We start from the raw sequence: 17833 nt of genomic DNA, 5'->3' as shown, positions 1-17833 counted from the left end.
ATTACACATGCCAGATTTTTAACCACATCCCCAAAGTGACTGAATTTGCGTCACTGTGTTCCTTACACCTGTCAGGGCCCAGTGTAACTCAAGAGTCATACCTCCACTCCACTCCCCCTCTATCCTGACCCCTGTTCCTCTTAGCCAGCATTCCCACAAGAAGATGCACCAAGAGCCCTCTGTCTCACTAGCCAAGGTTATGTCAAGTACCATGAGCCCAGCATGACTGTCACATATCAACTCTGACCCCACACATCAAAGTTTTGAACATTCTTCTTTGTATCACAATCAAGTGAGAATTCCCAAGGTTATTCTGGGTTCATGTCCCCAAAACATTAAAATAAACACATGTAGCAACACATTCATTTCTTCACTTAGTTCAGGAGTTGGCCAACCGCACATAAATGACTATGGTTTGTTTTATAAGGCTGTGGAGCTTGGTGTGGCTTTTACAATTTTAAAGAGATATGGAAATATGGATGTATGACAGAGACCATGGCCTGCAAAAGCCTACAATATTGGCCACCGAGCTGTCACAGAAATGGCTTGTAACATCTTTTCTTTCTTTTTTTTTAAAAACTTTCTATGAGAGATAATGACCTCTCCCCTCTTCCTGCCCCTCCTAGAGTACTTGCTCTTGAAAACTGGACTCCAAACCAGAAAACCCTGAACCAGTCTGACAAGTTCTCTGGCAATACTAATACTCATTCGTAGAAGTCAAGGAAACAATACACACACTGCAGTTATAAAATAACTTTCTAACTTTGGAGGATTAGTAGAAATATTAAAGTTAGAAGTAAGCCGAAATATCAGAAAAGTGTGCATTTAGAGCAGATGCTACTTTGCTTCAAGCAACACAAAACATGACCTCTTAAGGGTGTGTGGTAGCGAAGTCATTAATTAGTGTTTACTTAGTCTCTTAGCTTCTCTAGCCAGATTCCTACCAAACACTGAGAATCACATCAACCAAAAGCTTCTCTTCCTCGTGTCCCCCCGCCCCCCCGCTAAAAACCCAACTCAACTGTTTCAGAGAAAAACACAAGAACCAACTTGTTCTGAGTCTGTCAGGAAGGAAGACAGTTTCACTGTAGGCAGAGACAGCAGACCGCTGAGCCAACTAAACTTTTTAATCCCAAGTGGCAAATCTGGGCCTCTTAGGTCTCCAAATGTCCTCAATTACAGTGACTAATTCAATATATGCTCACTAGACAGTATCTGCTGAATATTATTTCACAGTGAACAAATAACCTATAGCCAAGAATCAAATGAAAAAGCAAACACAAAGCCAGTCATATTTCAAACTTTCATGATAGCTGAGTAGGAAAAGACAGGAGTCCCAGAAAAGGCTGGGAAATGAATTATTGAATTCATTTAAAATTCTATACCAGTTCAGATCTAGTGACAGGTATGTGGCAGGGACTATTAACACTCCTAAACACATAAGACATGCTTGCTGTGCAAACCTGATGCCCCAAGTGTGATCTCTGCATGGAAGGAGAAAACTGTCTCCAATGGCTGTCCTCTCATCTCACCTGTCCATATGCATACCCACACATGCACGCTCTCTCCTCCCTCTCCCCCTCCCCCACACACTCAGAAATTAAAATTTAAATTGTTTAGGGATAGATGCATTTTTTTTGTAAGCACACAAAGTATGATCCTTGTCACACATTAGATGGCAATTAAAGTTCATTCTATCCCTGCCCTGCAAGGAGCTGCCCTAAGCTGTAACTGTCAACTATGGATAGCCTTCACTTACACCGTGAAAAGAAGGGCTCCTCTAACTAGACTGACTTGCTGGGGACTGTCATGTTAATCGACACAAGCCGGTCAGTCCACTATAAGTGGCACCATTCCCTGGGCAAACAGTCCTGGGTTTCGTAAGAAAGCTAGCTGACTTCCTCAATGATGAACCGTAACCTAGAAGTGTAGGTCAAACACATCTTCTCATCTGCCACAGCAACATAATAAAAGCAAAGCAGGACTGAAGAAACTCAAGATTATTTTGAGTCTGAACATCAAATTTTAAGTAGTCTTAGAGGGAAAGGTATTTCAAGGACACAAACTCCACAAGCAAAAAGATAATAAAATACAGATTACATTTTGAGCAAGCAGCAAGTACTCAAAAGAAAAATAAGATAACTATAAAACAACAACAAAATATGATTTAAACCTCTATGGTAAACCAGGTGTCGTGGCCCATGCATGTAATCCCAGCACTCAAGAGGCTGAGGCAGGAGGATCGAAGTTCAAGGACATCCTTACCTATATAGTAAGTTTGAGGAAAGCTTAGAATATATGAGACTGTCTCAAAAACCCAAAACCAACCAACCAACAGCACTACGGTAAATTTTACCAAACCACTGTGTTGATGGAAATTATAAAATACCCTCAAATGTCACTGGTTAAAGAGTTAACATGCTATGTTATGATCTCTTTGAAGAATGATTTAGCAACTGTCATAAAGCTTAAATGTGGGTTCCTTAAGTTCAGCAATACTACTTACAGAAGTATATACTAAGAATAAATGAAAGCAATGGTTCTCAGCTAGGGCTGATTTTTTATACCCCTTGGGAACATTTAACAACTGCAGGTATGTCTGTCATCTAAGAATAGGAATACTGCCGGCACCCGGTGCAATGGAGCTGGGATGCTACTATATATGTCAGACACAGGAATGCCCCATAACAAAGAATTGCCTTGTCTAAATATTCATAAGGCTGAAGCTGAAAACTTCATACTACTTAATCAAGTGCAAAAGGAAACAGATGCAGTTGCACTTTAAATATCTAAAACAAAAACAAAAAAACAAAACAACAACAAAGAAACCCAAAAATACAAGGCCCATCGGCAGAAAACACACTGGCACCCTATCTTTTTCAAAAAAGAAATAAACTGGAAGAAAAGCCTCAGTGGTTAAACAAGCTTGCTGTACAAGTATGAGGCCCAGAGTTCACATCCTAGCACACTCACAAGCCTGGTGTCCAGAGCACAACTGTATTCCTAGCTCTGAGGCAGGTAGAAATGCATGGGTCATAGGGATAGCAGGCTTCCAGCCAAGAGGGGAGAGAGAGGAGAGAAAGAGAAGGGAGAGAGAAGAGAGAGGAAAGAGATGAAAGGAAAGAAAAGAAGGAAGGAAAGGAAGGAAGGTAGAAAAAAAGAGTCTCAGGTTTAGGGAGAGACTCTACCTCAAAGAAAATGGCAGAGGGCAAGAGGGCACCTGATACCCTCCTTCTGGCCTAAGGCCTACATAAACCTGTCTCAAACATACAATCTCCCAGTCAGAAAGTCAGAAACAGAATAATGTCTACAATAAATACCAATTATGAAGAAGGAAATGAAAAAATATCAAGTTTATAGCTATTTGCATACAGTAACTCTGGGGAAACACACATTAAGACACAGGGTCTCAATGTTATGGTGCCTCTCGGAATTAATGCTGCTGTTCATCTTTAAACTGAATGCGTCTTTAAAGCTGCATTCAGTTATTTTCAGTAGGTAGTAGTTTCGGTTCACTCAAAGACACACCTTAAAACTTGAATCCCGACTTACTTAACAGTGTGAATGGGATTTGGGTCATTACTCCATCTCTTTCAGCTTCTGTTAGCAATAACTACTGACTGAAAGAATTCCTCAAAGTATGTAGAGCCTGGCTATCATAAAAAAGACAAAAAAATTCAGGCCAACGTGAGAAAAGGAAAAGTGAATGTCAGTAGGAAGTTTGTTAGCTAACCACTAAGTTGCATCTCTGAGTTTTATGTCTATTGGTCTCTATTTAAAATTGTGGAACTTATGTACCTTGAATCTCTGCCAACATTTTTATCAGCCAACCAGATCAAGCTATCAGTTTAGTGCTTGACACAGAGCTTGATAAATCCTAAGTATAAACACAATTATCATTTCAAAGCTGGAGGCAACAAGCTGATGACAAACCACAAAGTTGTAAGTTAGTCACTGAGAATCCAGGCCAACCTCTGCAATTTAAGAGCTCGAAGGGTTAAATATTAACTGAGGCAAACCACAGAACAGAAGCAGCACCATACCTCAGTTCTGATCCCCAGTCTAGAGAGCTCTCTGCTCCTGGTATAACTTTGCTATTTGCTTTTGGGTGGGTTAAACTTCAGCGCTACCAAATGCTCATTTGTGATGTGAGGACAAACATGACCACTAGCCACAGCTGGGCTGATTTCATTTTAACTGTTATCAGTAGTGAAATGGAAAGAATATCTTCATTGGGTTGCTGAAGCTTGGTAGGAGGTTGTATTTCCCAAAACACAGAGAAGCACTAAGACTAAGTTAAAGAATCACCAATATACATACATTTGAAATCAGCTCTGGTAAAATATTCACAGTGCAGTCAAAGTTACAATAGGGAAAAGATGACTTAGCTCACCAGGAAGAAGAGTGGGGCTGGGCTGAGGGTCTTGTCCCACCTGCTCCTATGTCATTGCCCACCCACCCCAGCCTTCATTCTGAACTCACTAGGGTTAGCACTGGATAATAAGTAGCATGGTACACCAAGTTCACGCCAAAAAGAAGGATTTCTTGAAGCTAGGGAAAAACATGTATTTTAATCTTGTTTTCATCCACTTAAGAAAAGACACCATGTAGGCTAGAGAGATGGCTCAGTAGTGAAGAACACTTGCTTCTTTGCCAAGGACCTAGCACTGGTTTTTTGCATTCATGTGATTGTTCAGAAACATCGGCAGCCCCTGCTACAGGTTATCAGGTGCCCTCTTCTGGCCTTTGTAGGCATGGCCTGCACATGGTGCACAAATACTGCAGTTAACACTCTCTCTCTCTCTCTCTCTCTCTCTCTTTAAAAATCACAGAGAAAAGAAGGGAGCAAGAAAGAGAGGAAGGCTGGGGCTGGAGAGATGGCTCAATGGCCCACAGCACGGGGTCCTCTTGCAGAAGACCCACTTCGGTTCCCAGCTCCGACATGGTCTATACATGTATATACATTGTTATAACTCTAGTTCCAGGGGGTCCAATACTGTCTTTAGGCCTCAAATGGCACACTGGCTGCATGTGGTGCTTACATACATGCAAGCACACTCATACACATAAAAACAAACCTTAAAGTTTAAACAGGACAATGTGGGGCCCAGTGAGATGGCTTGGTAAGGAAGGTTACTTGCTGTGAAAGCCGAAAGCGCCTAAGTTCAAATCAGCAACATGTAACAAAGCAGTTCGGTAGCAGTGCTTCGGCTTTTAAGTAAGGCTGTTGAATCCTTGTGCAAAAAGGTGCATGTGTGGTGGTCGTAGTGGCGGGGTTGGTGTTTTTAAATGCCAGTAACAGGGCCAGGGAGCTGGCTTAGACTACAAAGGTGCTTGCCACCAAACCCAATGACCTGAATTCAATCCCTGGAAATCACATGATGGAAAGAGAGAACCAGCTGGGAATGTTGATGCATACCTTTAGTCCCAAAACTCAATTAGAAGCAACAGCTCTGTGACTTTGAGGCCAGCCTGGTCTACATAGTTAAGTTCTAGGCCAGCCAGAGATACATAGTGAAACCCTGTCTTAAGAAAGAGGGAGAGAGAACTGACAAGTTGTCCTGACTTACCTTCACACCACAGAACACATAGACCCTTCCTGTGTTATCACACACACACAGACAGACAGTCAGAGACACAGACACACACTCTTAATAAACATTTTAGAAGTTAGTAACAAAGTCAATGATAGCATAATTAGTGGTGATAACATCTGGACACCTAGAGAGGCCATATGAACGGCAAATAATCACAAAAAGGTGTTCTATATTATATTAGGGAAATGCAAATTTAAATTATTAGATACCATTTTACATTTACGAGCATGTATGAAACTAAAATGACAGCTTTATCAGGTATGGATGTACAATAATTGCAACTCCTTGTACTCCTAGTGGAAATACAAAATGCAAGATAATTTAGAAAAGTGTTTGACTAAAAAGGAAGGAACTCAAAGTCAGCACAAGACACCCCCCCCCACACACACACACCCTGACCAAGTTCTCAGCATAAAGGAGATTTATTTGAGAGGGACAAAGGGTAGGGAATAAGAGACAAAGACAGGAGACAGAGGACAAGGGAGAGGGGGAAGGGATTTTGCTCTGGAGGGACAAAGGACTGCCTCTGGATAGGGAGGAGACAGACGTGGCCTATAGGCAAATGGCAGTTTATAAAGGGAAAGAGGAGAACCCATGTTAGGATGAGTTGGTTAATTTTGATTAGGCATGTTAATTAGGCGAGTCAAAGGGTTTTTATTTTTTATTTTTTTGACTGATGGACTTCAATACTTTGATAGCTGGATCTTGGTTGTCAGCCTCTTGAGGAGAAAGTGGCCAAATAAGAAAAGAGACCTTGGTGGCTGGCTTTAAGAATGCAATCTAATGGTTTAGCAAGGTAGAGGGAATATGGGAGAAGGGTAAGGCAAAAACTGTAGGGAACCATGTTTACCATGCTCAAGCCTGCTAGAGTCCTTCAAAACATACTGTAATGGTTTATGTTTTGTTCAAGGCCAGTTCAAATAAGAAAGTTGGGAGTGGTGGCTCCAGGCTGAAATGTCAACAATTGAGAGGTTCAGCAAGGAGGATCTTGGTTTTGAGGCCAGCCTAGGCGACAATGGTGAATTTCAGGACAGCCTGAACTATAGAGCCTTTGTTTCAAAACTTAACATGGCAGCTGGGTCTGGTAGTACTCATCTTTGATCCCAGAACCCAAGAGGCAGAAGCACATAGATCTCTGAGTTTGAAGCTAGCCTGGGCTACATAGTGATGTTCAGGCCAACCAGGACTACATGGTTAGATCCTGTCTCAATACATAAACTTAAATAATGGGGTGAGGAATATAGCTCAGTGTAGTAGGAAGCCCGCCTAGAACACACAGGACTGTCGTTCTACATCTAACACTCAAACACAAGCACACATACACTGAGGAAGTGGGTATAGGAGTCACTGTCCTCTTAAGGAGCAGACACCACAAGCACTGGGATCCCAAATCTCAGGCCAGCCAGAGTTATACAGAGTTGGAACCCAAGCCTGCATTAACCCTACCTCAAAAACTCAAGGGGTGGGGGACCTGGTTCAGTGTTGGAACAGCTGTCTAGCAATGTGCAAGGCCCTAGGCTTAATCTCCAACACTATAAGTAAATTAACATGTAACAGTAATTTTTAGAAATTATTTAAAAATTTAGTGTTGTGTGTTTACTTATGTGTGGGTCAGAGACTAACTTGCAGGAGTCAGTCATCATGTGTCCTAGGGATCAAACCTGGGTTGTCAGCATTACTGACAAACACCTTTACCCCCTAAGCAAGCTCATCAGACCAAGGGTTTAACGTGATCTTTTAGTACACACTGTGGACTCTCAAGGAAACTAACTAGCATATCACTTTTACATTTTTTTCAAAGCAGCTACCATAAACATTAAAATTGTACATATGCTTACATTTTTAGTAAACAGTACCAATATAAAACTTTTAAAGGGAAACTCTGAAAATAATATATTTCCAACTAATAAAAGAAAATGCATTTTTCTCTATCATTAGAAATGGGAAAATGGGACAAGCCCAGAAGATCATTGAGTGAGTTCCTGGTTATGGAACATTGAGCTATTTGCATAGCTAAATCATAGATTTTGCTTTCATCTGATTTTGACTGTGCCCTGGATCTTTCCTTTTGAAACAAGAAAGTATGTGTGTTGTTTTTATTTTACAGGAGCACAGTGTTCAGAGAATATGGATTTTTAAAGAAACTCTAGACTTTTTAAAGTATTGAAAATCTTGCCAAGCATGGTGGCACATGCCTTTAAATCCCAGCAGCCGGGAGGCAGGTGGATCTCTGAGTTTTAGTCCAGTCTGGTCTACAGAGCAAGTTCCAGGACTAAATGACAGGGTTGTCCTCAGGGTCGGTTGACCCTTTTATACAGAGGTTGCCTAAAACCATGGGAAAACACAGATGTTCACAGTAAGATTCATAATAGTAGCACACTTAGGTGTGAAGTAGCAACAAAAATACTTTTATGGTTGTGAACACCATAGCAATGAGGAACTGTATTAAAGGGTCTCAGCGTTAGGAAAGTTGAGAACCAATGTAATAGAGATCCTCAGAACATTTTAAAGACTGTCGGACTTCTACAGTTATGTTTTATACTGTGATGGTAACATGAGGCCTTGAGATGAACAAGAAAAGAAAGATTATGGTTTAACATGTTTGTCAAGTTGACAAGGGGTCCACTGTGCTGGTTAGTTTTTGTTAACCTAACACAAATTAAGTTAGCTGGGAAGTGAGGTGTGGTGGCAAACACCTTTAATCCTAGCACTTGGGAGGCAGCAGGGTGTGTGATGGAATTGGCTGTTCACTTTATGGCAGACAGGCAGCAGAGATGGGATACACAAAGAAGACATTCTGAAGGGCATGGTCCCTGTGACTTATTTCTCACCTTTCACCGCTGTTCAGTAATGCCATATTAATCTACCAAGGGACTAATCTGTTCACTAACTCATCAGATACCTCCAGGTGTGCTTTGCTAGTCTTGTAAGTGTTTCTCAGTGCAATCAAGTTAATAATTAAGATTAGCCATCACACAGGATGGAAGATGAAAGAGAAGTAGAGGTATCTAGTGGAAGCATCAACTATAACCAATACTCAATAATAAGTTTTGCCACATGTTGTCTATGGATGGAATGTGACTCTATTATCACAGTTACATTACTTTTCATTTGACTTTCCAATTTAACTTGCTTGGAGAATCTCACTAATAAATTCTTAGTCCTCTTGTAAAAACTCTCTGGCCATGAACCAACATACAGATTCACTTAATGAAGCTGTCCCATTTAAAGCATCCTGTGTTTTAAAGACAGGCATCTCATGCAAGAAATCTTGGTAATAGTTATCCTCTGCATGCATACACCCCCCCTGTTCCTTCATGAAAAACAAGCAAGCTAACCACAACCACAGGAAATTAACCAAAGAACTCAACACATGTGAATAAATCCCTTTAATTGTGCCTTGGGACTCTGTTGGTTGCCTTGTAACATTGACAATTTCCTAGCTGCAACACTGTTTTGGAAAATAAAATTAACTGCTACAGCACTGTATAAGGGCATTTTGGTCAGTCACAAACCACCAACCGGACAGTGGTCCCAAGACTTTACTACTGATACACTGTAGCCATCTTATTTTGTTGTGACTGTACTCTATCCTGTTCCAATAACAAACTTCCTAACTATGCACTTTTCAGAACAGTATTTACTGGTCTTTCTTATAAGAAATTTAATAGCATATAGTTTGCTAGGAAGTCCACACTATGTTTCATTAAAACAAAACCTAACCCATTCAGCCCAGATTTTTATCTGTTAATGACATGAAAGGACTTATGGGAGGATACTATTGTTCTCTCAGCCATCAAGAGTAAAACAACCCAGCACTAGGGAGGTTACAGCAAGGAGCCAGCATAGACTACAAAGGAAGCCATCCCCCATCCCAACCCCCCAAAAAAAAGGAAAGAAAAAAAAAAAAAACCACCAAGAGTGTACTTCTAATCAGTCTAATTTCCATTAACAAGTTTTCCCTGCAATGCTGGAGATCAAATCCAGGGACTCAAGCATACCGAGTGCTCTACCACTTGAGCTGCATCCCTAGTATAATCCCTTTAGTGACTTTATTACCAAGCAGTGAATGTTATTTAAATCTCTTATATCTTATTGCCAATCATTTTTAAGACACTATTTTCCAAAGTCTAATAAAAGCTATAATCAAAACTTGTACTTTGTGCCATATTCATTTTTTTTAAAGTAAATTAAAGCATATTTTCATTGTACTATTCTGGATTTTATTGGGAAAATTTATGTTAACTCATCTACACCTTTCATGATTATAAAGTTTTCAGGGCAACCTGAAAGTGGCACTTCACTGTGGCAGAAAAGAAAAAAATCTAATGCAGAGTTGGGAAAATAGGATGTTCTTCCTAGACTCAATACTGGGCTCTTAGAACTATGTATCTGGACAAGTCAATGAACCCCTCTAAACATGAAAATTCATTAAAAAAAAATAATAAAGTTACTGGACAAAACAATCTGGAAGTTCTCACCAGAAGTGAGGTCTTGTCCTTAATCACTTTCCACTGTAACATTTTTTTAAAAATTGTTTTATGTTTTGCCTTCGTGTATGTATATGTATACCTGTGTCTGTGCATACCTGGTGTCTGAGGCTAGAAAAGGGTGCCAGGTGACCTGGGATTGGAGCTATGGACAATTGTGCGGCACTCCGTGAATGCTGGGAATCACACCTAGGTCCTGGAAGAGCAGCCTATGCTCTTAAGCTCCAAGCTGCCTTCTCCAGCTGTTTTTTTTTTTTTTTTTTCCCACTGTGTAACTGTATGTGTTTGTGTGGCCATGTTCATGTAGGGCTATAGGATCACCTGGAGCTGGAGTTATAGATAACTGTAAACCACCATGTGGTGCCAGGAGTCAAATCCAGGTCCTCTGCAAGAGTTTCAGGCTCTCAAAACTAATGAGCCATCTTTCTATTCCTTCTATCTTATTGAGACATGGTCTATCACTAAACCAGGATCTTACCAAATGGCTCCCAGAATCCTCTTGTCTCTGCCTCCCAGCAGTACATGAGTGCCACAACTGGCTATTATTCATGGATGCTGGGAATCTGAACTCGGGTCCTCATGTCTGTGCAGCACTTGGCCAACAGGGCCATCCCCTCAGCTCAAAGAACTTTTAATAGCGGGGTTGTTTCCCTGCAGGCGATTCTACAGGCCTGCCCTCAGCGACCCAGCAATCGCTTTCATGCAGCCGGTGTGTGCAGGAGCCAAGCCCCAGCTCTCTCTATCCTAAGTGACCCCTCTTTCTTCCTCTGCCCTCGTGGGTCGCTTGCAGGCCCTGGCCCTGCCCCAGGCCCTCCCTTCCCATCCCCCAATAAACTTTATACCAGATCAGTTTCGTGGCGTGATTCCTCAGGGGCATACCTTCGAGCGGGCCCCGCCATAGTAGCCCCTTGTCACACCATTACATATCATAACAAGGGTATCTTCCAACAAAGATATATTACGATTTTACGCAATGCTCAAATCTATTTTGAAACTTAAGCTACTTTTTGACATGTAAAGGCTCATTGTCTATCAAAAGCTTCTCCGGGCTGTAGATACATATAATTCATTGGTAAACTCCCCCCCCCCAACCCCCCTACACACCCAGACACAGAGAGGTAATTTTTTTGTTTCTTCCTGAAATGGAAAAAAAATAAAATAAATGGAGGTGTAGATGACGCAAGATTAACCATGGATGTTATTGAGACTAAATAACGGGCATATGCTAGCTAGAAATACTATTTTTGTATATTTGAAAATTTCCAAAAGATAGATCTAAAAAGTTACTCTCACAAAGAGAAAAGAACATCCAGCAGGCAGGATTACAGAGTTTTGTCCATACAGTCTTTGATTTCAGTGTAAGTGATTCTCATGCCCATTTTTACGGGGTTGCAATTCAATCTTGAAGAAATGCTCCTATTCAGCGAAGTTTCTTAAAGTTCGGCTAGATTTAGGGAAAAACGAACTCAAATCAAAGTTCTTCAACCGCTTTCTAGGCTATCTGTTAATAATAAACATGAAGAGTGGATGGGATAGAATTTACACCCATGAAGCCCGACAATTTCACACAGACTTTAACTTCTGGGACATCAATATTACATGCAAGTAAGATGGAAAGTGAATAAATTAAGTAAAACTTTCAGGTAGGATGCTGCCACCGAGGGCGTGGAACCACGGCGGCGAAAGTAGTGGCAACTGACTGGGGTGTGAAGCTCAGGGAAGTGCAGCAGGACGAAGCAGGACTGCCCTAGGACGAGGCAAACCTGGACCCCAAGGGGTGGTGTCTGCAGCGCGGAGAGGGCGAGAGCGGAGAGGGCGGAGACAGACCCGAACAAGAAAAGTGTGAGCAGGGCCGGGGAGCAGGGGTGCATGCCAGGGGGACGCACAGGTGAAGGCGCCCCCACGTGACCTAACGCCCGGTCCTCGGCCACGCTCCTCGGCTCAGGGCCTCGCCAGGCCGAGGCGGCGAGCGGCCTGCCAAGGGAGCGTGGCCGCTGACGGCGAGGAGAGCCGGCCGAGAGGAGGCGAGAGGAGCGGGGCGGCTGGGAGGAGGGCCGGCTGAGCAGCCGAGCGAGGCGGCGGGAGAGCGGCGACGGGAGGAGGACCGGGTGGGGAGACGGCGGGACAGCGGGGCCGGGTGGGGAGAGCGGGGCGGGCGGGGGCTCGGAGCGCCCGCGGCGGCGGCGGCCCCCCGGCCGGACCCGGCTCCCGACCCCGCGCCCGGCCCGGACGGGCCCCTCCAACTCACCGGCCGTGAGGCTCGGCTCCAGTCCTCGGCGGCGACCGCTCCCGCCCTGCCCTGCCCGCCGCCGGCCGGGCCTACGTCAGAGCGTGCGCACGCCCGCCTTTGTCTACGCCGCTGGACGTGGTCCCCCGCGTCCCGCCCACCCGCGCTTGCGCCGTTCCGCCGGGGGGGGGGGGACCAGGGAGGGAAGGGTGGGCGCCAGAGCCTGCCCTCCGCCCGGGTGGGGCGCGGCGGCGCTCGCCTCCCGCGCTCGGCGATTGGCTGGCGCCTGCCCCGCGCTCGCCCGCCCCTGGCACTGATGCTGCGGGGATCCTAGGTGTGAGCAAAGGTCGCCTTCGGAAGGGCTGCCCGGTTTCGGAGCTGCGTAAGGTTCCCAGTGCGGGCATCGCTCGGGGAGTGGGGGAGATCAGCCCGGAGGAGCGGGCTTTGTTTACTGAGTCATCATGGGACGTTGTGTACAGTGAGGTCCGGTCCTGGCTGCCCACGAAAGGTTAGCTGCCACCGCAGCGCCACGGGGCATCCCGGAGCTTCCCTTGACATAGTTGGCTGGTTGGCCAGCTGCAGTTGACCAACGCAGCCTCAGTTCTAACTAATCTCTCGTCTGACTTGAAACTCCAGAGAGGTTTTGTAGGTCCTTACAGAGAAAGAAAAAGATGGGGGGGGGGGGGGGCACGCCATTTATCTATTTGTTTGTTTACTTATTTATTTTAGAGGCAGGACATCCTGTAATACAGGCGTGCCCCAAACGGTGAAGTGACAGATGACCTTGAACTTCTCAACCTACTGCCTCCACCTCCCAACGTGCTGGAATAAACTACCACCCCAAGTTTTATAAGGTAAACTCAGAGCCTTGAGCATGTTTTTGTTTAGAAAGGCACTCAGCCAATTGAGCTACATTCTCCCGAATTTTCTTGCTTTCATTTAATTCCTACAGTACCAAGCCCTTTCCCTAATTAGGGACTTAAACTTTTAAACTTTTTAATTACTTCTTGGCAAGGAGATTTTACACAACTCTCGGTATGTAAGTATAACGTAAGTATACAAGACAGATATTTACTGATACTCATATTTATTTAAAAGTATTTTGCTGTGTGTATGTAGTCTTAACTGTTAAAGAAAATTTGCATATTAATGAGATGGATGTTCGTGGAGTCGAATAAATATTCGATACTAAAGAATATAAAATGTTTCTCAGTTTTTAATTTTATAATAAGCAATGTTGAGAACACTTATTCACAAATACCTTGTACAAAATAGCATTATTAAGTTTATGGGCATTTCAGAAATTATTAGAGATTCTGCCTTAATCCTAACACATAGTAGCTCTGACAGATTGTTGTGAGATTAACTGAAGCAGTTTTTGAAATAAACTACTCTAACGCAGTGCAACCCCCAGACTGCTAATTTGATCCTTACAGTGCTGACTTGCTGAGGAATGACTACAGGAAAATATTTTTTTTTTAAGTCAGGGTTTCTTTAGACCATTATCATTGCTAATGATCATCAAAACAATCCACGAGAGGCTGGAGAGATGGCTCAGAGATTAAGAGCACTTGCTGTTCTTCCAAAGGTCCAGAGTTCAATTCCCAGCAACCACATGGTGGTTCACAACAATCTATAATGAGATCTGGTGTCCTCTTCTGGCATGCAGGCCGAATACTGCATAAATAATAAATAAAACAAAATAAAACCCTCCGCAAATATAGAGGCAGGAAAATCAGAAGTTTTAAGGTCATCTTCAGCTACACAGCAAGTTGCAGGTGTGATGAGTCAGTGGAAAAGGCACCTGTTGCCAAGCCTCCTGACCTAAATTTAATCCCTGGGGCCCACTCTTACAAGTTGTCCTCTAACCTCCACATGTGCATTATGGCAAAGTCATACTCACAAATGTACATGTATGCAAACACACCAACACATTAATGGATAATAAATAATAGAAGTCAGGCATGGTAGCAAACACCTTTAATCCTAGCACTTGGAAGACAGTGTAAGTTTGAGGCCAGCCTGGTTTAGAGTGAGTTCCAGGCCAGCTAGGGTTACATGCTTCATAAACTGGCTAGTCCTGAAACTCTTTTTCAGCTTTAATGGCTGTTGTAGCCTTAGTTGAGGGGGATTCCCTCACCTGAGGAAAGTGGGGGAGAGGTAAGCCTCATGCCTGCACCCTAAAAAGATGACAAATCACACTTTAAAAAAATGGATCAAATCACCAAAGATAGTGTACAGGGAAGTTTTAAAGCACACCTTTGCTGACATGGGCAGGTACTTTTTCTAAGCCTTTAAGGGAGTAATAGGGGAAATGTGTTTAAACAGCAACACTTGGGCCTATGGCCTAGTTAGGTTCTGTGGACACTCTTAAGTGTTTTAAATAATTACATGTCTTCAGCTACCTCCATTTAAAAGCTGCTCTGTAATGGGAAGGCTGCTCGAATCTTCCTGAAGGGCAAACTTACTGTCCCTTTGAGTTAGGAACATGCTTAACTTAAAATGTTCTCTTTATAAAAGGAATATTCTGTCTTTGTAGGCAACCTTCATAACAAATTTTCTTAACTGTCCTGGAATCCATGATTCTCTCTGATGGTTCAACTAGACTCCTGGATGAGAAATTTCTTTCCCTTCCTCTGTCCCGTCAATTTTCCCTTTATGTCATGTTTCAGTCTGCAGGAGAGAGGGCAAGAATTGGTCCCTGATGCTGACTACCGTTGCATGAGTTTTTCCTGTGTTCACCAATACCAACCAAGCCAAGCCTGTAGCCAGCACTCCTGCTATTACCATCAGCACTGTAGACTGAAGGAATAGGTGACAGGCTCTCCAAAATTCATGGTATCAGGAATTGTGTGCTTTAAAAAAATTATTTTTGTCCTTTTTAACTATGTGAATGGATAAGTGCAGCAAAGTGCAGGCGTCCAAGGAGGCCAAAGGTGTCTGGAACCCCTAGAGTTGGAGTTATAGATGGCTACGAGCCACCCTATTTGGGTGCTGGGAACTAAAGCCTGATTTTCTGAAAGGAAAGTAAATGCTTTGAATCACTGAAAACCATCTCCCCAGCTCCATGGGATTTGTTTTCATCCTATATACCAAACTGCTTGTTAAGGCTTGATTTAATATGTCCCCCAAGAATCAGTCCACATCACAAAAGCAGCTTGTTGCAGCAGGTGGGAATTAACAGAGACCCGCAATTAGACAAGGTGCAGAGTGAGAGACTTCAGAGCACTCGGTTCTAAATGGCATGCTTTCATCAAACCCCTCTCCTCAAGGCTCGGGGAGCTGTGGGGAAGAGGAGGCAGAAGATTGGAAGAGCCAGAGGTGATGGAGGACTTCAAAGAAAGCGTGAGTCAGACACAACACGACTGAAGCACATAAGAAGTCATACAGACTATGATAGCATACTTAAGACCTGACAAAAAAAATCCCAGCACGGTGGAGAATTGAACACAAAGCTTCACCCTGAACCAAGAAGCTATTTGCCAAACGAGAAGCTGGTAACTGGAAAATCAATTTTCTCCAATGGAGTTTCACTACATAGATTAACCACACCCCAGGACAGGCCTGGTGCCCAGAAGTAGTTGGTTAACACAGAATAACCCCATGTTTTTGGATTTGTTTGTTTGTTTCTGAACTTTTTGTTTTGGTTTGGTATTTTATTGGTCTTTTGCTTGTTTGATTTTTGTGTGTCTTTATGGGCCTTGTTTTGAGAGAGTGAGAACAAAGTTGGGTGTGAAGGGAGATGGATCTGGGAGGAGCTGGGGAGGGGAAAAATCAAGATCAAAATAAATTGTATTAAAAAGAAATTATTAAACAGGTCAGAAAAAAAATGGTCTACCAGTTTGTTACACTACTGAGAAGTGGCAGAACCTTTAGGAAGAATATCCTGATGGAAGTTAATCACTGGGACCCCAGTCCCCACCCCTTTCCTGGTCACCAGGAGCCCAGCAGCCTTGTCTTCTTCCCCTTTCCTTCCCATGATGTTCTGCTACACTACAGACCACAGCAGGAAGCCTGTTAAATACAGACTGAAAACCCTGGAGCTATGAACCCAAATAAATCTTTCTACTCAGAAACAGCTCAAAATAAATCTCTTACTCATAAGATGATTATCACAGATCACAGTAACAGCTTAAAATACCCCACAAAACCGGCTAAGCATAAACACATGCTTAAACACATGCTTGAGCACATGTAAACATTTCAAAAGTTTAAAAGCCTTTCACCCACAGAGACCTTGAGTTGGAATAACATTTTAACCACTTAGAACTGGAAAAGATCTACCAAATCAATCATGTTACTTAACTCAGCTGGAAACTAGCCAGCTGGCCAGGCATTGCCTGTGTGAATACCATCTGAAGAGCTCAATACCAGCCCCCCCCCCCCCCCCCAACAAACAGCAGGGTCAAGGAAAGGTAACTGATTTTCTAAGTTGGAGGTAGTAGATTGCAAGCTTGGCCACACTACTTAGTTGGCTATGGGAATGCTGAAGCTCTTATATCTGCAAATTTGTACCAACTGGGGAAAAAGATAGTATCTTGGCTAGTTGAGTGCAGTGTCACAACCTATGATTCCAGCACTGGGGGAGGATGATCAAGAGTTCCAAGCAGCTGGAGTGGAACACAGGGACTTTGCCTCTCGCCCCCTAAAAAAGGCTGCATTTAATTGAATACTTCTGTGTGACAAAAAAAAAAAAAAAAAAAAAAAAAAAAAAGCGATATATTTATAGTGCACATGACTGACAGGATTATTATATATAATATATAAAGTATTCAGTCTACAGCTGTTCTTATTTGTGAATGAAACAGCAGGTGTACAAGGGGGTTCAATGTAGCAGTAATTATTGTAGCAAAAGTTTGGAAAGAATCCCAAGTGACAAGTGACCAGTCAACTAAACTATGGTTGTTCAGGTAATGAAATTCCATATAGCTAAAAAAGAGATTCAACATCAGAAGAGGCAGAAAACAGGGAACAAGACAGGAGCCTACCACAGAGGCCTCTGAAAGACTCTACCCTGCAGAGTAACAAAGCAGATGCTGAGACTCATAGCCAAACTTTGGGCAGAGTGCAGGGAATCTTATGAAAGAAGGGGGAGAGAGTAAGACCTGGAGAGGACAGGAGCTCCACAAGGAGAGCAACAGAACCCAAAAATCTGGACACAGCTGTTTTCTGAGACTGATACTCCAACCAAGAACCATTCATGGAGATAACCTAGAACCCCTGCACAGATGTAGCCCATAGCAGCTCAGTGTCCAAGAATATTTCCCAACAATAGGAACAGGGGCTGTCTCTGACATGAACTCAGTGTCTGGCTCTCTGATCACCTCGCCTGAGGGGGGTGCAGGCTTACCTGGCTACAGAGGAAGACAATGCAGCCATTCCTGATGAGACCTGATAGACAGGATCAGATGGAAAGGGAAGAGAACCTCCCTTGTCAGTAGATGGGGGGTGGAGGGTAGGATTGAGAGGGGAAGAGAGAAGGAGCTCCAGGTGGGATACAAAGTAAATAAACTAATTAA

General features: G+C 43.3%; 1 protein-coding gene and 1 long non-coding RNA gene across 2 annotated transcripts in view; one reads left to right on the top strand and one right to left on the bottom strand.

Annotated features, from left to right (window-relative positions):
* The window catches only part of Gpat4 (glycerol-3-phosphate acyltransferase 4), a 36288-nt gene extending 23854 nt beyond the window's left edge, over window positions 1-12434 (bottom strand). Inside the window, exon 1 of the mRNA XM_055593467.1 lies at window positions 12336-12434. The gene's annotated coding sequence lies outside the window, so the exon portion shown is untranslated. The remainder of the gene's footprint in view (window positions 1-12335) is intronic.
* An 82-nt stretch (window positions 12435-12516) lies between these two features.
* On the top strand, window positions 12517-16685 carry LOC129666383 (uncharacterized). The gene is made up of 3 exons (XR_008718566.1): window positions 12517-12696; window positions 13044-13168; window positions 15587-16685. It is a non-coding gene; the product is annotated as an uncharacterized LOC129666383 (long non-coding RNA).
* The last annotated feature ends 1148 nt before the right edge of the window (window positions 16686-17833 follow it).

The sequence above is a fragment of the Psammomys obesus genome, unplaced genomic scaffold (genome assembly GCF_907164565.1).
Source record: "Psammomys obesus unplaced genomic scaffold, mPsaObe1.curated_primary_1811, whole genome shotgun sequence".
Classification (NCBI taxonomy): Eukaryota; Metazoa; Chordata; class Mammalia; order Rodentia; family Muridae; genus Psammomys; species Psammomys obesus.
The sequence above is the reverse complement of the archived record's forward strand: the minus strand, read 5'-3'. Positions and strand labels throughout refer to the sequence as shown.